Here is an 18,344-nt window from a genome sequence, read left to right on the forward strand (position 1 = left end):
CAAGGTTTGCAATGGGATAAAAGATTAGAGATTTCACTGCTTTGTCGCACCTTTGACAGTCTGAAAAATATGTTTGGATGCAGTTTGGACTCCATTTTTATTACACACTTTGGTAAATATGTTTTCTTTCAAATTTCACTAGCAAAATGATGAAATATTTACTTCAAACATAACCTTAGCCATAAGATTATTTATGTTTTTACTCCTTCACACCCACTGCCATAATAGTATGTTGGGGTTTGCAGGCACTTAGCACAAGCTGTCTTACTATTATGGCACAGTGATGGCACGGGCTCAGGAGTTGTGCCATCACTTGTGGATGCCAACTGTAATATACAGTTGTCATTCTGCACTAAGGTCCAGGATTAGAGATAACTCCAATTCGAACTGTTTACCTAGTTTGATTCTGGTATCCCTCTGCACTTGATGTTGTTGCATCGGTTTCTATCCTCAATGCCTGCCAGTTTAACTTTAATCAGATCAACGTCTTCTGCGAGAGTGTGACGGGCATCAATAAGGTCATCGTGTGACTGAGTTATTTCTCCCATTTTGTTTTCAGTGTGAGCAAGCCTTTCATCAAACTCCTCTAAATTTGTTTTCAAGGTAGATGTCAAAGAGTCAAAGTTGGTCTGGAGGAAGTCCCCTAAAGCGACCACCATCTCTTTTATAAATGCTTCTGTTGCTAGTTGTTTCATTGTTGGCATGGAAGAGATGAAGTCATTTGCAGGGGCCATATATGGATATATGGTCCTACTACCTCATCATCTATTAGCTTGGACGTTGCTTGAGCAGGCTAGTAGAGAGAGAATCGTGTGGTTGCCTTTGTGACTGAGGGGCCAGTGCCATTTTGGAAGAGTGCTGTGTCTCTCTGGGGGCATTTATTCCCTGTGGTGATCTTCTAGACACTGCTGCTAGGGCAGAGGTCTCATGTGACACGATCACCTCAGAATTTTCTTCATGGAGAGACGCAAGGGTCGGCGGAGACAAGCTGCAGGAGTTCAGGGATTCCCCTCCCCCTCCCAGCAGGGAGGCTGGTGCAGCCGGGGTCTCAGGCACTGTATCCCGCGACCAAGGCGCGAGGTGAAGAACTCTTCCAAGTGCCCTGGCTGAGCGTGGGAGGATTTGCGTCAGGTCATCTGTGAGCCGACGGAGCTTTAGGACTGCAATTACAATAAGTGACAGCCGTTGAAGTCACTTTTAAGTTGCTTTTGAGAGCCAGGTATCACAGAGGTCTGGACTATGCGGCTTTTCAGGTGCTCGGCTGGGCCATGTTCCCCAAAGTTCAAACAAAAATTCTGAGTGTATGCTGAAGTTGGAGAAATCAAAGGTCACATCTATGTGTGGCTGTACCAGTATGACACTGTAATGCAAATCAAAGTCTATAGTAACTCCTCTCCTGCATGTTCAATATTGAGGTAGGTACGCTATGGTCAGAATGGCAAAGAAGTATTTAAAGCAATACTGTTCAAGTTGTTTTGTTGGCTCCTACAAATAGACATTAAATTCATACTCAGAAAGAACATTGGTCAAGGACGATTCTCTAGTTAAGGCTCAAGTGTTAGTATTTCACACACTGTACATATGAAGCTGCAGATAGTCAGGAGGGCATGACTGAGAACAATAGTGTCCAAGTGGTCACTAGCAGCACCCTTGGATGAGCCACAGCATCTTTATACAAGAGGCTGGTTCAACCTTGCAATATACATCTATGCGGAGTATACAGTTGTAGGAAGTAGCTCCCTTTAACCTATAATGACATACAAAGTTCATCTTCTGTATGACACAAGGTTGGCACTTAGAATAATTTCCTGTTAGGGCTCAAGGATTCTGAGCCTAACATTCAGGCAATATTCATGGGTCTGGTACAGTAGTGTGAACCTTATATGACCACAGGCTTGGACAATTTGCCAAAAAAATTCTATCACATGAGAACATTAAAGAGCTATTCAACATGATTTCAAAGTCTGCCCATTATTTACATAAAGAGAAAGTCATTTGAAAGGCTGACCAAATTTTAAGAAAAAAAAGTCTATTGATTCACATGGAAATAGTGCCTAGTGAATGTAATTCAATCCTCATTAAAATTAAATGAATTAAGTTGAAAGACTCTTTAGAAATTGTTAAACCAGCCATATACACTGCAAAAATTTCAGCCATATCATGAAATACCCCTATCATGATTAATATTATAAAATAAAATGGCTAAGAATAACTAGTTGAAAATTGTTCACATTTATAGTTGGACCTTTTATAAAACTAGATTGACCTAATGTTCACTACGCAAACATAAAATCTTTAGAAAAATGGTTGTAAATGTTTTAAGAATTGATTATTTTAACTGGCTAGGACTTCAGGACTTCAGTATAAACTACATTTTCAGTGCACCAACTTTCATCTGAGTGTACCCCTTGAACTGTTTGCCATCCACGACTTGGTCTTCCACATTTCGGGGACATGGCAACAGTCAAACTGGTAAGCACTTGATACGAATGCCGCTTAGCATCGCTTGACTCTCCCTAGCGGCGCTGTTGACTGATGCTCAAGAGTGCTGCTAGACTTAACATAAGAATTTTGAACTGGCCTGACAGGTCACTCAATGTATCAAACTCAAATTTTGTGATTTTATGGTGATGATGAGGATGTACCAAATCTAATGACACCAAAATTATCCACCAAAGGTCATGCAAAGAAGTCAAAGTGTGGTGCAAGAAAAAGCCTGGAGGCATTTTTATGCTAGATGCAATTGAAAGATGATTCATTTTGCTATAGAAATTAAAGAACAATATGCATTATACACTGAATGATAACTGCATTAGGAACACCTCCTCAATAATGGGTTGGTCCACCTTTTTGGGCAATCATGGCTTTCAGAAATCAAAGAACAGATTGAACAAGGCAGCAAACATCGTTCATACTCAAGTTGACCCATGCCTGTTACAGCAGCTCGGTCACTTGGTGCACATTTTGCTGTTAAGTGGGAGCAGATATCACAGCCCTCTCCAGCATATCCCACGCATGTTCAATGGGGTTACAGTTTACTGAGTTTGGTGGCCAAGGCAATGTAGAGAATTCATTGTCATATTCCTCTAACACACCAAATTGATCCAAGCTCAATGACACACAGCATCGTCCTGTTGAAAAATGGCACTATGGTCAGGGAAAACTTTCTTTCCTGTAGCATTTGCCATTCAAAAATTGTGATAGGATGATATACGATCCTAGGGCATTCTAGGAAAATACTCCCCAGACCATGACACCATCACCATTGACCTGTTCAACCCCAAATGTGCAACTATAGGATACATTTTCATGCCGTTTACTCCAGTTGATCTTAAACGGAATCTGTCACTTCATCACAGCACCATAAACTAAGTAATGGTTCTGTTAGGGGATGTGACAGGGAGTAGTAGACTTGTATGGGAGAGTGTGCACACAGCACTGTCAAAAGAGTCAGATTTTCAGTGATGTGTGCAATGTATAGTGGCGAACACCGCAGGAACCAGTAAGTAGGTAAGTACAAAAAATACCTCACCTGGCTCTCTGCAACGTCCCCTAACAGCACCATAACTTAGTTTATATAAATATTATTTTCTAAATATTATATATAGTTTCCAATGTACATTTCAGCAGTCAATTTGTAATGGTGTTAACCTAGTTTTATAATTGCATTACATGCCTATAACTCTGTAGTATATTATTTCTGATAGAGTTCAATACTTTTTCATACTTTTTTTCTTCTTCTACTGTTTTCTCTTTTTATCATTATTTTACATTCCACAAAGCTCTGCAGGTTTCCTTTCATGCTGAGAATACAATTAGTCATGTGCCTTTTCATTTCACAGTGTATCGTTATTGGCACTAGTGGTGCCATTTATAGTTAATATTTGGTAAAGAGAGATAACATCATAATTATAGCTCTTCACTTTAATTAATTTACAGGGCATTAAACATAAATTAGTGCTCTGTGAAAATAAGTACCATAATATGACTACAATATCAGAGGGGTGTTATTTGCTTTTTTATATGTAATTATTATAATGAGTGAATGCTTTTTTGAATCAGATTTCTAAAAGCAGAAACTGAATCCATTTTTTTTTCTTTGTCACATTCTAAAATATTAGTGTTGCTAGTTGCACCATGCTAGGATTCTTAAATGTATTGTATAGTATGTGTGTGCTTTGCATATAGTGTAACTAAAGTATCACTGACCACTGATCACCATTTTAGTGTGAAATACAGTATCAGACACAAGACATTTATTAACCTTTGATTTAAAAACATTGTTTCTGAAGAGATGTCAATTGTTCCCTGGTTTTACATTCTGCATTTCAGGTTCTGGATAGACGACTTTTGAACTTTTGTAAAAATAATTGAAACATTCTGTCAGAGAATGACAACTAGCTATGTGCAGCTGGTTACTAGATCAAAGGAAGAAAAGAGAAATTTTGTTTTCATGCTGCAAAGTTGGTGTGTCTTGCAAGGAGCATATGCTTCTCAGTGATAAGAGGGTATTGTGTACCACTAAGTATGCTTCAAGATCAAGACCAATTAGATAGGAGATGGTATGATATTGATTAGTGACATTATAAACTTTTGCACTACTGACTCTGAGACTGGATTCACACATAGCATTTCCTTAAATAATTTATTGGGGTATTGTACCATCTCCCTTATTTGCATATTAGCCAGAGGAGCTTAAATGACCTTACAAGTCTCCTCACTCATCTTCTAGGTTCTCTCCCTAAAGAGAAAAGGTAGCATTCCTCACCCACATCACAGGCCTCTCGCTAGCCAAGCTAGAAACCTACTGAACACTGATGAGGGGCAAACACGCCGAAACAACTGTCTGTGCATGGTGGCGCTGTAGAGTTATTGTTCCATCTCCCTTATTTTCAGATTTGGGTGTAACTCGCATTGGACAGCACATTGGCACACATCTTTGTGTTGTCCAAAATACAGGAACTCTGCACATTGACATGCATTAGCATGTTCTATTTCTCATCTGTGAAACAGACAGGGATAGGACATGCCAGGATTTTTTCCATGAGGACCATCAGTCTTTTTGAAAAATCATCAATGTATGTAGCCTAATAGGGTATAATGGGGTTGTGTGCTTTTTGTGGATTAATATGGAGAGCACACAGCCCCAAATATACAAGTCTGCCGGAGGCCATAAACAGAGCATTCTGAAAAACATACTGTGGAGCATACTTTATAACATAGGATCCTATGGGTTTCCATGTATTAATGGGCTTTATTCCAGACAGAGGACACACAGATAAAAGCTATATAAACCGAAGTGAGCGTGCAAGCTGAATGAGTGTGTATGGCTGTATGGCTGTTTTCTGACTGTACTGTGTTCTAAGTGTAGCATTCTACAGATGAGTAGAGTTCTAAGATGTGAGCGTGTTGCACATTTTAAAGCCCACACCCTGGATCCAAATGAGCAGCTTGCAACACTGAGATCTGTTCCCATTATGCAAAGGAATTTGCTGCTCACAGAGCAGGCACTCGCTGGGGCATGTGTGGAGGTGGATGGTAGTATGGAAAATCTGGATGAGCAGGCAGCTAACTGGGTGTAGGTAGAAGGGGTAGAGGAAAGAGAACCAAGTAGGCTAGTCTTGAATTGGGACACCCCAACAAGTTTGCAAAGTTGAAAGATGATAAGAATGTATTACAGGATTTGCACTGCTGCAGCATGACATGGCTACTGACCTTCAGGTGATGTCTGCTCCAGTAAGAAGGGGAATAGGAGTGAAGGGTAGGCTAGACAAGTCCTGCTAGGGGGAGACTCAATTATTAGGGGGACAGATAGAGAAATCTGCCACAAAGACCGGGATCATCGAAAAATGTGTTGTCTTCCTGGTGCTCGAGTTCAACACACTGTGGACTGGGTTGACAGATTATGGAGGGGCTGGTGAAGATCCAGCAATCATGGTACACATTGGCACCAATGACAAAGTTAGAGCTAGGTGGAAGGTCCTTAATAGAGATGAGCGAGCATGCTCGTTCGAGCTTGATGCTCGTTCGAGCATTAGAATTAGAGATGAGCGAACGTACTCGGATAAGCACTACTCGTCCGAGTAATGTGCTTTATCCGAGTATCGCTGTGCTCGTCTTGAAAGATTCGGGGAGCGCCGCTGCTGACAGGTGAGTTGCGGCGGGGAGCAGGGGAGAGCGGGCGGGAGAGAAGGAGAGAAAGATCTCCCCTCCGTTCCTCCCGGCTCTCCCCTGCAGCTCCCCGCTCCGCGGCGCTCCCCGAATCTTTCAAGACGAGTATAGCGATACTCGGATAAAGCACATTACTCGGACGAGTAGTGCTTATCCGAGTACGTTCGCTCATCTCTAATTAGCATACTCGAAAGTACTCGTTACTCAAGTGAGCACCACACGGTGTTCGAGAAAATTTCACCCTCTCCTCCCCACATGCTTAGCGGCTGTATTAGCGAATGAACATTTAGGGAAGGTTTTGGCACCTCCTGCCAACCCTGTGCATGTCTATAGCAGTGATTGGCTGGCTGGATCAGGTGACCTAGGATCATAAAAACTCAGGTCACCAGATGTTCGCCTTACATGGAGGCTGGATTAGATGAGGGACAGAACTGCTGTGAATGAGGGAGAGCGTTAGTGTAGGTTAGAAGGAGCGTTTAAGCAGGGATTCATCTTCAAAGAACCCAACAATCCTTTTTAGGACTACAACTCCACTTTTGTGCATCATCAGTTTGGCTGCCTGTGACCAGTACTGCACACAAAGCATTCACAAGCATCCCGGCTGTATACTGCATACTGTTACCGCTTCTATGCAGTATACTGCTACTGTTGTACACAGACTATATAGGAACTAACAAAACGTCTCTCATTTTTAATTTTTTAATTTGTTTTTGGCTGAAAGCATTTGCACAATAGGCCCAAGTGTGTGTCCTGCCAATCCACACTATAAAACAAGACTGTACACATTTTACACTGTCTATTTTTGGCTTAAAGCATACGTAAAATACCCTCAGTCTGTGTCCTGTCAATCCGCACTATATAACAAGACTGTACTTAGTTTACACTGTCTATTTTTTGCTAAAGTGTGCGCAAAATACCCCTGTGTGTGTCCTGTCGATCCATACTATATAGCAAGACTGTACTCATTTTACACTGTCTATTTTTGACTTACGGCATACGCAAAATACCTAGCATTTTGTTGCAGTGCATTATTTAACATGAACAACACTAGGGGTTAGGGTCAAGGACGTGGATGTGGGCATCCGAATGAGGGTGTGGACAGAGGCCGAGGTCCTGGGTGGGGTAAAAAAGTGTCTGCTGCTGAGGGAGAAGTAGAACGCTGTGTATCTATGCTCCCTAGCTTCAGCTCACAGTTTGTAGGTCCGCGTGGTACACCATTATTAAAACCGAGACAGAATGAATTGTCCTGGTTTGGCCACTCTAATTTCTTCATAGTACATGCTGTCTTTCCCTGGGGCACTGTTTAAAAAGCCCCTCAGGGAGAGGCAGGGCCTGGGACAGGCGGTAGCTTGCCTGTTGGTAGACCGCCACCTGGATCCCATTAGGCAAGTATGAGCTCTATGTTAAAAAAATATTTTTTTTAGAGGTTCACCTGCACTCTGGGTAAACAAATCTTTCAGGGGTACACCTATACTCTTGGTACACAAATTTTTCAGGGGTTCGCCTATGCTCTTGGTAAACAAATGTTTCAAGGGTTCGCCTATACACTTGGTAAACAAATACCCTGCACTCCTGCTCAAAATATCTTTCGGGTTCTTACCTGCAATCTTGGTATAAAAAAAATTATTTGTTTTAAAATGGGTTGTTTTCTTCATTAAATATGTAGAAGTACTGGCCTCTAAGTCCCCCCCTATGCTGGCGTTTGTGGCTAATGCGACAGAGGTGGCATGGGATGGCACTTACAATCATACATTAATTTGTCTGTGATTTGTCAGCTATGAAGCTGTGTCAAAAGTGTCACATGGTATACGGAAACATATTCCAGGGGTGTCCATCTTTGGCCACTAATTTCTTTACAGTTCATGCGGTCTTTCCCTAGGGCACTGGTTAACAAGCCCCTCAGGGAGAGGCAGGGGCTGGGACAGGCGGTAGCTTGCCTGTCGGTGGACCACCACCTGAATCCTATTAAGCAAGTACGAGCTGTCACTCAAAAAATCTTTCAGGTTTTTACCTGCACTCTTAAAAAATCTTTCAAGGGTGCACCTATACTCTTGGTAAACAAATCCCTTCATTGCCTTAGCTACACTCTTAATAAGCAAATCTTTTAAGGGTTCAATTATAGTCTTGGTAAACAAATCTTTCAGGGGTTTAACTGCACTCTGGGTAAAAAAAATCTTTTGTTTTAGAATGGGTTGCTGAATTATGGAGATGTGTAGAAGTACTGGCATCTGAGTCCCCTTTATGCCCACGTTTGTGGCTCATGAAATTTTGTGGCGGAGGTGGCATGGGATTGGAATTATGATCATACGTTAATTAATCAGCAATTCTCATCAGCATTGTGGGCTATCGCCCACAATTTCAAAGAAGGTCGCTGCCAGGCCCTGCCAGCCCTCTGCAGTGTGTGCCTCCTGTTCCTCCTCATCCAATACGCACTTATAAATAGACATGAAGGTGGTGTGGCTATCAAGCAACCGTGTCGCATGAGAACAGCTGAACGCTGTGCTGGGAAAAATTTCAGTATGCTGTGGATGCAGGCTCATTGGGGGGGATTGGACAGCAATGCCAGCATGTAACACAGGAGAAGACGCAATGGTGTCATCTGCAGGCGGTGATTGGCCTTTGTTCCACCTAGTATGGTGCTTAGCTAAGATGTGCCAGTGTGTGTGCCTTGCTGATTATGGTCTGGCCCAACTAAATTGTTAGGGGGGTGACCACCAGGCTCTTGCCCACAATTTAGCTTAATTGGGCAACCTGGGAGCCTCAGATACATCCATGCATGCTGCCCCTACTGTTCCCTATCCATTTCTGTGGTGTTTCCATCACTTTCTGATGTTTTCAGGTGAATCACACACCCTCCCCTATGCAGAGCATGGGTCACCTTGAAAAATGCTCAAGTCTCCCATTGACTTCAATGGGGTTCGTTACTCGAAACTAGTTCTCGAGCATTACAAAAAGTTTGGCTGGAGTAACAAGCACCCGAGCATTTTGGTGCTTGCTCATCTCTACTCCTTAAAAATGATTTCAGGAAACTAGGATCAAAGCTTAGGACAAGGACCCCTAAAGTAGTATTTTTTGAAATACTTCTTGTACAATGTGCCACAACAGAAAGGCAGCGGGTGATTAGGAAAGTAAACAAGTGGCTCAAGAGTTGATCTAGGAAGAAGGAGTTTGACTTTCCTACTGGCTACAGGTTCTACCATAGAGATGGACTGCATCTCAAGGTGCAGCTCTGCTGGGTAAGAAACTAAGGGGATCAGGGAAGCGCAATCACAGAGATACAGGGGGAAACTGTGCAGACAGTTATCTGGGACTACGTAATAGAAGTGGGGGTGGAGTGGTGGGAGGGGTTAGCACAGATGAAACTGGCAGAATGGTTAATAGAGATATGCTTATAAAAAAACACCCAATACCTTCTAAACTGTATAATGACTAATGCTAGATGTCTGAGCAATAAAGTAGACAAACTGAAAATAATGTCTGAGAAAAAATATGACACGGTGGGAGTAACGGAGACCTGGTTAGATGAAAGCTGTGACTGAGTGGTCAACTAACAGGGTTACAGTCTGTTCAGAAAGGATTGCAAAAAAGGGACAAGGATTTGTCTTTTTGTAAGATCCTGTTTAAAGCCCAAATTATGGGAAGATATATAGGAGGGAGATGAACACGTGGAGTCTCTATGGGTAGAAATACATGGAGGAAAAAACAACAATAAAACATCATAGGGGTTTTCCACAGACCACCAAATAGAATAGAAGCTACTGAAAATCTAATACTGAAGCAAATAGATGAAGCTGCAAATCATGGGGACTTTAACTATCCAGATATAAACTGTGAAGCAAAAAGCTGCGGGTCTCATAAATGTTACAACTCTCTGTCAATTACTAAACTTGTGCAGAACCCAACTAGAAGGACAGCCATTTTGGACTTAATATTAGCCAACATACTTAACAGAATAACAAAGGTGCAAGTTTGGGGCACCTGGGAAATGGTACATTTCAACTTATCTTTCAAGACAGAGTTTTATAACGGAGTAACGTAAATACTAGATTTTAGGAAGGCTAAGTTTGATCAGCTCAGAGATGTGCTTAACCCCTTCCCGCCCCAGGACGTACCGGTACGTCCTGGGAGCCTGGTACTTCCCGCCACAGGACGTACCGGTACGTACTGGGGATAGCGCGAGATCACATATGATCCCACGCTATTCCGCAGCGGGAGCCAGCTGTCAGTCAGAGATCGGAGATGTGCGTCCTGCTGTTAACCCCTTCCCTGCCGCGATCTATGTAGATCGTGGAAGGGAAAGAGTTCACAGAGGGACCGCACTCCCTCTGTGTCTCCAGCCGGAACTCGCTCTGTCATCGCGAGAGCGCGGCCTGTCACCATGGCAACAGGACGCCAGACACTGGCGTCCTGTATTGCCTATGCCTATGATCGCTGACAGCGATCATAGGTACAGTGCTGCAAGTCCCTCAGAGGGACTCAAATTGTGTAAAAAAAAAAGAAAAGAAAAATGTAAAAAAAAACCTTTTTTATGCTTTTTCTAATATTAGCATAAAAAAAGGTAAAAAAAAATAAAACCCCACATATTGGGTATTGACGCGTCCATAGCGACGTGTACAAAAAGTTGAACATGCTTTTTATTTTGTACGGCAAAAAGCGTAACAAAAAACGCTAAAAAACAGAGGCAAAATGCTAATTTTTAGCATTTTGCCTCCCAAAAAATGCAATAAAAGTGATCAAAAAAGCCGTACATTCCCCAATATGGAACCAACAAAAACTACAGCTCGTCTTGCAAAAAACAAGCCCTTATAGAGCTCCATACACAGAAAAATAAAAAAGTTACAGGACTTTGAATGCAGCTATAGAGAAAAAAAAAGATTTCCAAAAAAAAGGGTTTTTATCGCAAAAAAGTGTAAAAACCTAAAAAAAATATAAGAATTTTGGTATCGTTGTAACCGTACCGACCCGCAGAAAAAAATTAGTGTGTCATTTATGCTGCATGATTAACGCTGTAAAAAAAAAAATAATAAAAATCTGTGGCAGAATTGATGCGTTTTCTCTCCCTGTTATCATAAAAAAAATAATAAAAGTTTTACGATATAGCCTATGAACCCAAAAGTGGCACCGATAAAAACTACAGCTCGCCACGCAAAAAACAAGCCCTTATAAGGCCGCGTCGACGGAAAAATAAAAAAGTTATGGCTTTTGAAAAATGGAGATGTAAAAATATCAAAAATCGCTTGGTCCTCAATGCCAAAATAGGCCATGTCATTAAGGGGTTAAACTTATTAATTGGAACAATGTCTTCCAAAATACGAGTACAGGCAATGAATAGAAAGTGTTTAAAAACATCCTAATTGCTTATTGTGAGAGGTTCATACCTTACAGGAATGAAAAGGTTAGTTATTAGAGATGAGTGAGCATCAAAATGCTTAGGTGCTCGGTACTCGAATCAAATTTTTCGTGATGCTTGAGAGCTCATTTTGAGTAACGAACCCCATTGAAGTCAATAGGGGGCTCAAGCATTTTTGTATGGGACCAATGCTCCGCATAGGGGATGATTTGTGAAACACCGGAAAACATCAGAAAGTCATGGAAACACCACAGAAACAGATAGGGAAGGGCAGGGACAGCATGCATGGCAGCATCTGAGGCTCCCAGGTCCCACTATTAAGCCAAAATGGAGGCAAGAGCCTACCGGTCACCCCCCTAACAATTTACTTGGGACACGCCATAAGCAGCAAGGTATACACGCTGGCACATCTTAGCTAAGAACCACACTAGCTGCAACCAAGGAAAATCACTCCCTGTGGGTGACACCGCTGCCTCTTCCAGTGGGTTACATGCTGGCATTGCTGTCCAACCCCCCCGCATGACCCTGCGTCCACAGCACATACAAAATTTTCCCTGTGCAGCGTTCAGCTGGCCTCATGCCACACACTAGCTTCATAGCTACACCACCCTCATGTTGATTTATAAGTGCGTCTGCGATGAGAAGCAACCGGAGACACACACTGCAGAGGGTTGGCAGGGCCAGGCAGTCACCCTCTTTGAAAGTGTAGGTGATAGCCCACAATGCTGATAACAATTGATGATAAATTGACATACGATCATCATTCCAATCCCATGCCACCTTCAGCACAAAATTGTCAGGAGCCGCAAACGTAGGCATAAAGGGGACTCAGGTGCCAGCACTTCTACACATCTCCTCAATGCAGCAGCTCATACTAACACCAAAGATTGGTTTGAAGCAGGAGATGTCGCAAAAGTAGCCACCACAGGTATACAGTGACCCTGTGAAAGTCTCATGAAATCACTAACGCTTCCTGTGAATGCTCCAATCCAGTATCTCGGATAACTGTGGTAATTTTTAGCACGAGAGATAACACATGCTGACTAACGCAGATCCCCAGAACCAAGCAGGAGGAGGAGGTGGCATAATAAGCTCAAGAAACCATGACCGAGGTAGGACCCACAATACTCTGTGTGGGAAGCACGTGAGTGGGCCCAGGGTCAGGCTCAGTCACAGCCTCCACCTTGTGTGACCCAAGGTGCCATGAGTTACATAGCAATGGGAAATCCATGCGTCCCCACACAATTCATTATGTGTAGGTGTCAGATAGCTGAACAATGCAATGGAAAGCCTTCTGCGCCATACCCAAGTCAGTCAGTGTATTTGTGGCAGATAGCTAAAACACTGCAATGGGAAATCTTTGTGCACCCACAGCATAGGTGAGCCCCTGCAACCCAGAGATAGTATTAAATATGAAGAAATCAGAGTGCCCAAGCATGGCAGAGTTTCACCCCGCCCAGGACCTCAGCCTCTGCCCACACCCTCAGTAATCGTGGCCATGAAGCTTACTAGGATGCTAGTACAGCTGTGAACATCTCATTAAATCAGTTATGGTTGCTTTCATCGCTCCAAAAACTGGATAAACCACAAAGAAGTTCCACAGGCCAAACCTGGCGCAGTTGCATCCCCCCCGGGACTTCAGCCTCTGTCCACACGGTCAGCAATCGTGGGCATAAAGCGGACTTGGATGCTAGTACAGCTGTGAACATCTCCTTAATTCAGTTACTCTTTTATTTTCGCTACGCATTTCAACACACTTTGTGTGTCTTTGTCAAGCTAAATACAAACTTAAAACAAAATATTTTTTGAGAGTAATTTTAGATATATGAGTATATATTTCAAATATTTGTTTAAGAAATTTTAAAATTATATTATATTTATATATAATTTATCGGAAGGTTTTAAAGAATTGTACTCGTAGTATAATATGCAGCTCACGGCATGTAAAGAAATCCAGTATTGGTATTCAGACTTGGTTAATAAAGTTGAGAGAAAAATTGAGATGCACGTTGCGGTCCAAGTTAGGTCAGGTGATGAAGCATGGTAGAGGGAAGGGAATCCCTCCCACTTCCATTACGTCGTGATTTCGAACGTGGGGACGCTGAGGTGCACCTCGTTGTAAATAATTATAGTGTATATATATATATATATATATATATATAAATATATAGATATAGATATAAATATACACACATATATATATATATATATATATATATATATATATGTTTTAAGTTTGTATTTAGCTTGACAAAAACACATGAAGTGTGTTGAAACGCATAGCGAAAATAAAAGAATAAAAGAGACCTTGATTACACTGGACGCCTCTCCTTTACGAGATAGTGGAGGAAAAAGGAACTCATTCAAAGCAAACGTGGATAACAGATGCCGGAGGGTTTTCCCATACAATGGGTTAACCCTTCGAGCACCAGGTGAGTTAAACCTTCTTTTCTCATATTAATATATGCAAAAAATTGCCAGAGGCGCATTCTAATTATATATATTCTTAATTCAGTTATGTTTCTTTTGATTGGTCCAAACAAGTGTCTCAGATAACTATGGTAACACGAGACCAAATACATGTCAACCATCGCTGATCCCCAGACCCCAAGCAGGAGGAGGAGGTGGCATAATAAGCCTGAGAAACCATGACCGAGGTAGGACCCGCAATACTCTGTGTGGGAAGCACATGAGCGGGCCCAGGGTTGGGCTCGGTCCAAGCCTCCATCTTGTGTGACCCAAGGTGACACGAGTTACATAGCAATGGGAAATCCATGTGTCCCCACACACTTCATTCTGTGTAGGTGTCAGATAGCTGAACACTGCGCTGGGAAATCCGTCTGCATTCTGCACCCTATCCAAGTCATTCAGTGCATTTGTGGCAGATAGCTAAAACACCGCAATGGGAAGTCTTTGTTCACCCACAGCAAAGGCGAGCCCATGAAACTCAAAGACAGTATAACACATGAAGAAATCAGAGTGCCCACACATGGCAGAGTTTCACCCCAGCAAGGACCTCGGCCCACATTTTTACCCTAGTCAGTCAGTGTATTTGTGCCAGATAGGTAAAACACCGCAATAGGAAAGCCGTCTGCATCCTACCCAAGTCAGTCAGTGTATTTGTGCCAGACAGGTAAAACAACGCAATGGGAAGTCTTTGTGCACCCACAGCATAGGCGGGCTCCTGGAATCCAAGGACAGTATTAAACAGGAAGAAAAGAGAGTGCCCAAACATGACAGAGTTTCACCCCGCCCAGGACCTCGGCCTCGGCTCACACTTCTGCCTAAGTCATTCAGTATTTTTGTGCCAGACAGCTGAACACTACTATGGGAAACCTTTGTGCACCCACAGTATAGGCGAACCCCTGACACTTTTCTGTAGCAAGAGAATAGGCGAACCCCTTAAACATTTCTGTAGTAAGAGAATAGGTGAACCCCTCAAACCTTTTAGTAGCAAGTGTATAGACAGACCCCTCGAACCTTTTCTGTAGCAAGACTATACGCGAACACCTCAAACCTTTTAGTAGCAAGTGTATAGGTGGACCCCTCCAACCCTTCAGTAGCAAGTGTATAGGCAGACCCCCCAAAACCTCTTAGTAGCAATTGTATAGGCGGACCCCTGAAACTTTTCTGTTGCAAGAGTATAGGCGAACCCCTAAAACATTTCTGTTGCAAGAGTGTAAGCGAACCCCTCAAACCTTTCAGTAGCAAGTGTATAGGCGGACTCCTGAAACCTTTCTGTAGCAAGACTATGGGCAAACCCCTGAATGTTTTCTGTAGTAAGAGTATAGGCGGACCCCTGAAACATTTCTGTAGCAAGACTATAGGTAAACCCCTGAAACTTTTCTGTTGCAAGAGTATGGGCGAACACCTCAAACCTTTCAGTAGCAAGTCTATGGGTGGACCCCGGAAACATTTCTGTAGCAAGAGTATAGGCAAACACCTGAAAAAATTGGTTTGCCAAGAGTATAGGCGAAGGCCGGAAAAATTAGTTGCCTAAGAGTATAGGCGAGGGCGTGAAAAATTGGTGTACCAAGAGTACAAGTGTACCCTTAAAAATTGCTTAATCCCGAGGGCAGGTGAAACCAATAAACATTTTTTTTTAAAGATTCAGGTTGTTGTTGCTTAATTTGTAACAGACCCTGGAGGCAGCCCTCCAAAAACATTGGTTTAAACAGAGTCTTTTGGCTCACAGAAAAATTGGCGGTCAGCGTGATGACATGCTGCTTTAGGAGGAGGAGGAGTAAGATCCGAAAGGGATAGACCAAGCTACTTCTCCCCTTTTTTGAGGTTAGAGAGAGGATACATATTTCTCCTCTTGCAGCTAAAAGAATCTTTAGGATCCGCTGCTTTCCACCGGTGGAGAAGAGAAGTCTGAAGAAATCCAGCCTTTGTTCATCTTTGTCGGCGCTGGCAGTTGATAGGCGAGTATGCTTATCCGTGATGATTCCCCCAGCCGCACTAAACACCCTCTTTGACAAGACACTAGCGGCAGGGCAGGCCAGCACTTCCAGGGCGTACAGCGCAAGTTCGTGTCACATGTCCAGTTTTGACACCCAATAGTTGTATGGTGCAGAGGCATCACGAAGGACGGTGGTACGATTGATGTGTACTCCCTCACCATCTTTTTACATTGCTTCCTCCGACTCAGCCTTGACTGGGGAGTGGTGACACAGTCTTGCTGGGGAGCCATAAAACTGGCAAAAGCCTTGGAGAGTGTTTCCCTGCTTTGCTGGACATGCTGCCAGATCTCCACGCCTCCCCTGCTACAGGGCACTCTGAACTGCGCCTTCTGCCGCTAGCGCTATCAGATGGGAACTTTAGCATCACTTTTTTCACCAGGGCCCTGTGGTATTGCATCACTCTCATACTCCTTTCCTCTTCGGGAACGAGAGTGGAAAGGTTCTCCTTATACCGTGGGTCTTAAAGGGTGTACACCCAGTAATCCGTGTTGGCCAGAATGCGTCTAATGCGAGGGTCACGGGAAAGTCAGCCTAACATGAAGTCAGCCATGTGTGCCAGGGTGCCAGTACGCAACACATCACTGTCCTAAGTAGGAGGATGACTTTCAGGATACTCCTGTTCAGCCCATATACCCTGAACAGATGAGAGGCAAGCAGCATGGTACCTTCTGCAATGTGGCCAGCTGTCTCTTCCCCCTCTTCCTCCTCCTCTTCCTCCCCCTCCTCCTCCAAAATGCGCTGAGATATGGACATGAGGGTGGTCTGGCTATCAAGCAACGTACTGTCATCCCTGTTCTAACCGCAAAGCGTCGGCCTTTATGCTTGGCAGCGAACTTCTCAGCAGGTTAAAGCAGCGGGATTGTAACGCTAATAATGGCCGCATCGCTACTCACCATTTGGGTAGAATCCTCAGAGTTTCCGAGGACCTGGCAGATGTCTGCCATCCATGCCCAGTCCTCTGCAAAGAATTGTGGAGGCTGACTACCACTCCACCGCCCATGTTGCAACTGGTATTCCACTATTGCTGTACGCTGCTCATACAGCCTGGCCAACATGTGCAGCATAGAATTCCAGTGCGTGGGCACGTCGCACAGCAGTCGATGCTCTGGCAGCTGAAAGCGACGTTGCAGGATCCTCAGGGTGGCAGCGTCCATGGTGGACTTGCAGAAATGTGTGCAGACGCAGCGCACCTTGCCGAGCAGGTCAGACAAGTGGGGGTAGTTTTTCAGAGACCACTGAACCACCAGATTGAAGACGTGGGTTAGGCATGGCACATGTGTGAGGCTGCAGAGCCGCCACCATGTTACGGCCATTGTCACACACGAGCATGCCTGGTTGGAGGTTCAGCGGCAAAAGCCAGAGGTCGGTCTGCTCTGTCAGACCCTGCAAAAGCTCCAGCACCGAAATAGGATCCGCTATTCTTGGTGTGGGTAGCACGTGAGCGTCCCAGGCTCTGACTCGGTCCCAGCCTCCACCAAGTTCACCCAATGTGCCGTGAGGGAGATATAGTGTCCCTGCTCGCCAATACTTGTCCACGTGTCCGTCGTTAAGTGGACCTATCCAGTAACTGTGTTGGGGAGGGCATGGTTAATGTTGCCAGAGACATGCTGGTGTAGGGCTAGGATGGCACACTGGGAAAAATATTGGCGACTGGGGACCGAGTAGCGTGGGACTGCCGCTGCCATCATGTTTTTGAAAGCCTCTGCTTCCACAAGCCTGTACAGCAGCATCTCCAGGTTGATTAATTTGGCAATGTGCACGTTTAAAGTTTGCACATGCGGGTGGGTGGCGACGTATTTCCACTTTCGCTTCAGCGCTTGTGTTAGCGACAGCTGAATGCTGCGCTGAGAGACATTGCTGGATGGAGTGAGGGAGCATGGAGGTGAGGGTGTAGGTGCAAGCCGGGAGCTGCTAGTACCTGCGCCCTGGCAGGGTGATTGGATCTGTGTGGCAGGTTGTGGCACAGGGGAAGATGCAGTGGTGTGACCCAGAGGTGGTGTGAGGCCTTCGTCCCACCTTGTGACCATCATATGCCTGCGCATGCTGGTGGTGGTGAGGCTGGTAGTGGTGGCTCCCCAGCTGATCTTGGTGTTGCACAGGTTGCACACCACTGTTCGCCGGTCGTCCGCGCTCTCACTAAAAAACATCCACACGTTTGAACACCTAGCCCTCTGCACAGAAGTTTGCCATGAGGGGGTGCTGTGGGAAACAGTTGGGGGATTCTTGGCTCTGGGCTTGCCTCTCCCCCTGGCCACCCCACTGCCTCTTCCAACCTGTTCTGCTGCTGCACCTGCCTCCCCTTCTGAAGCCCTATCTTCAGTAGGCTTAGCAAGCCAGGTGGGGTCAGTCACCTCATCGTC

Source organism: Eleutherodactylus coqui, chromosome 2, assembly GCF_035609145.1.
Source record: "Eleutherodactylus coqui strain aEleCoq1 chromosome 2, aEleCoq1.hap1, whole genome shotgun sequence".
Taxonomy (NCBI): domain Eukaryota; kingdom Metazoa; phylum Chordata; class Amphibia; order Anura; family Eleutherodactylidae; genus Eleutherodactylus; species Eleutherodactylus coqui.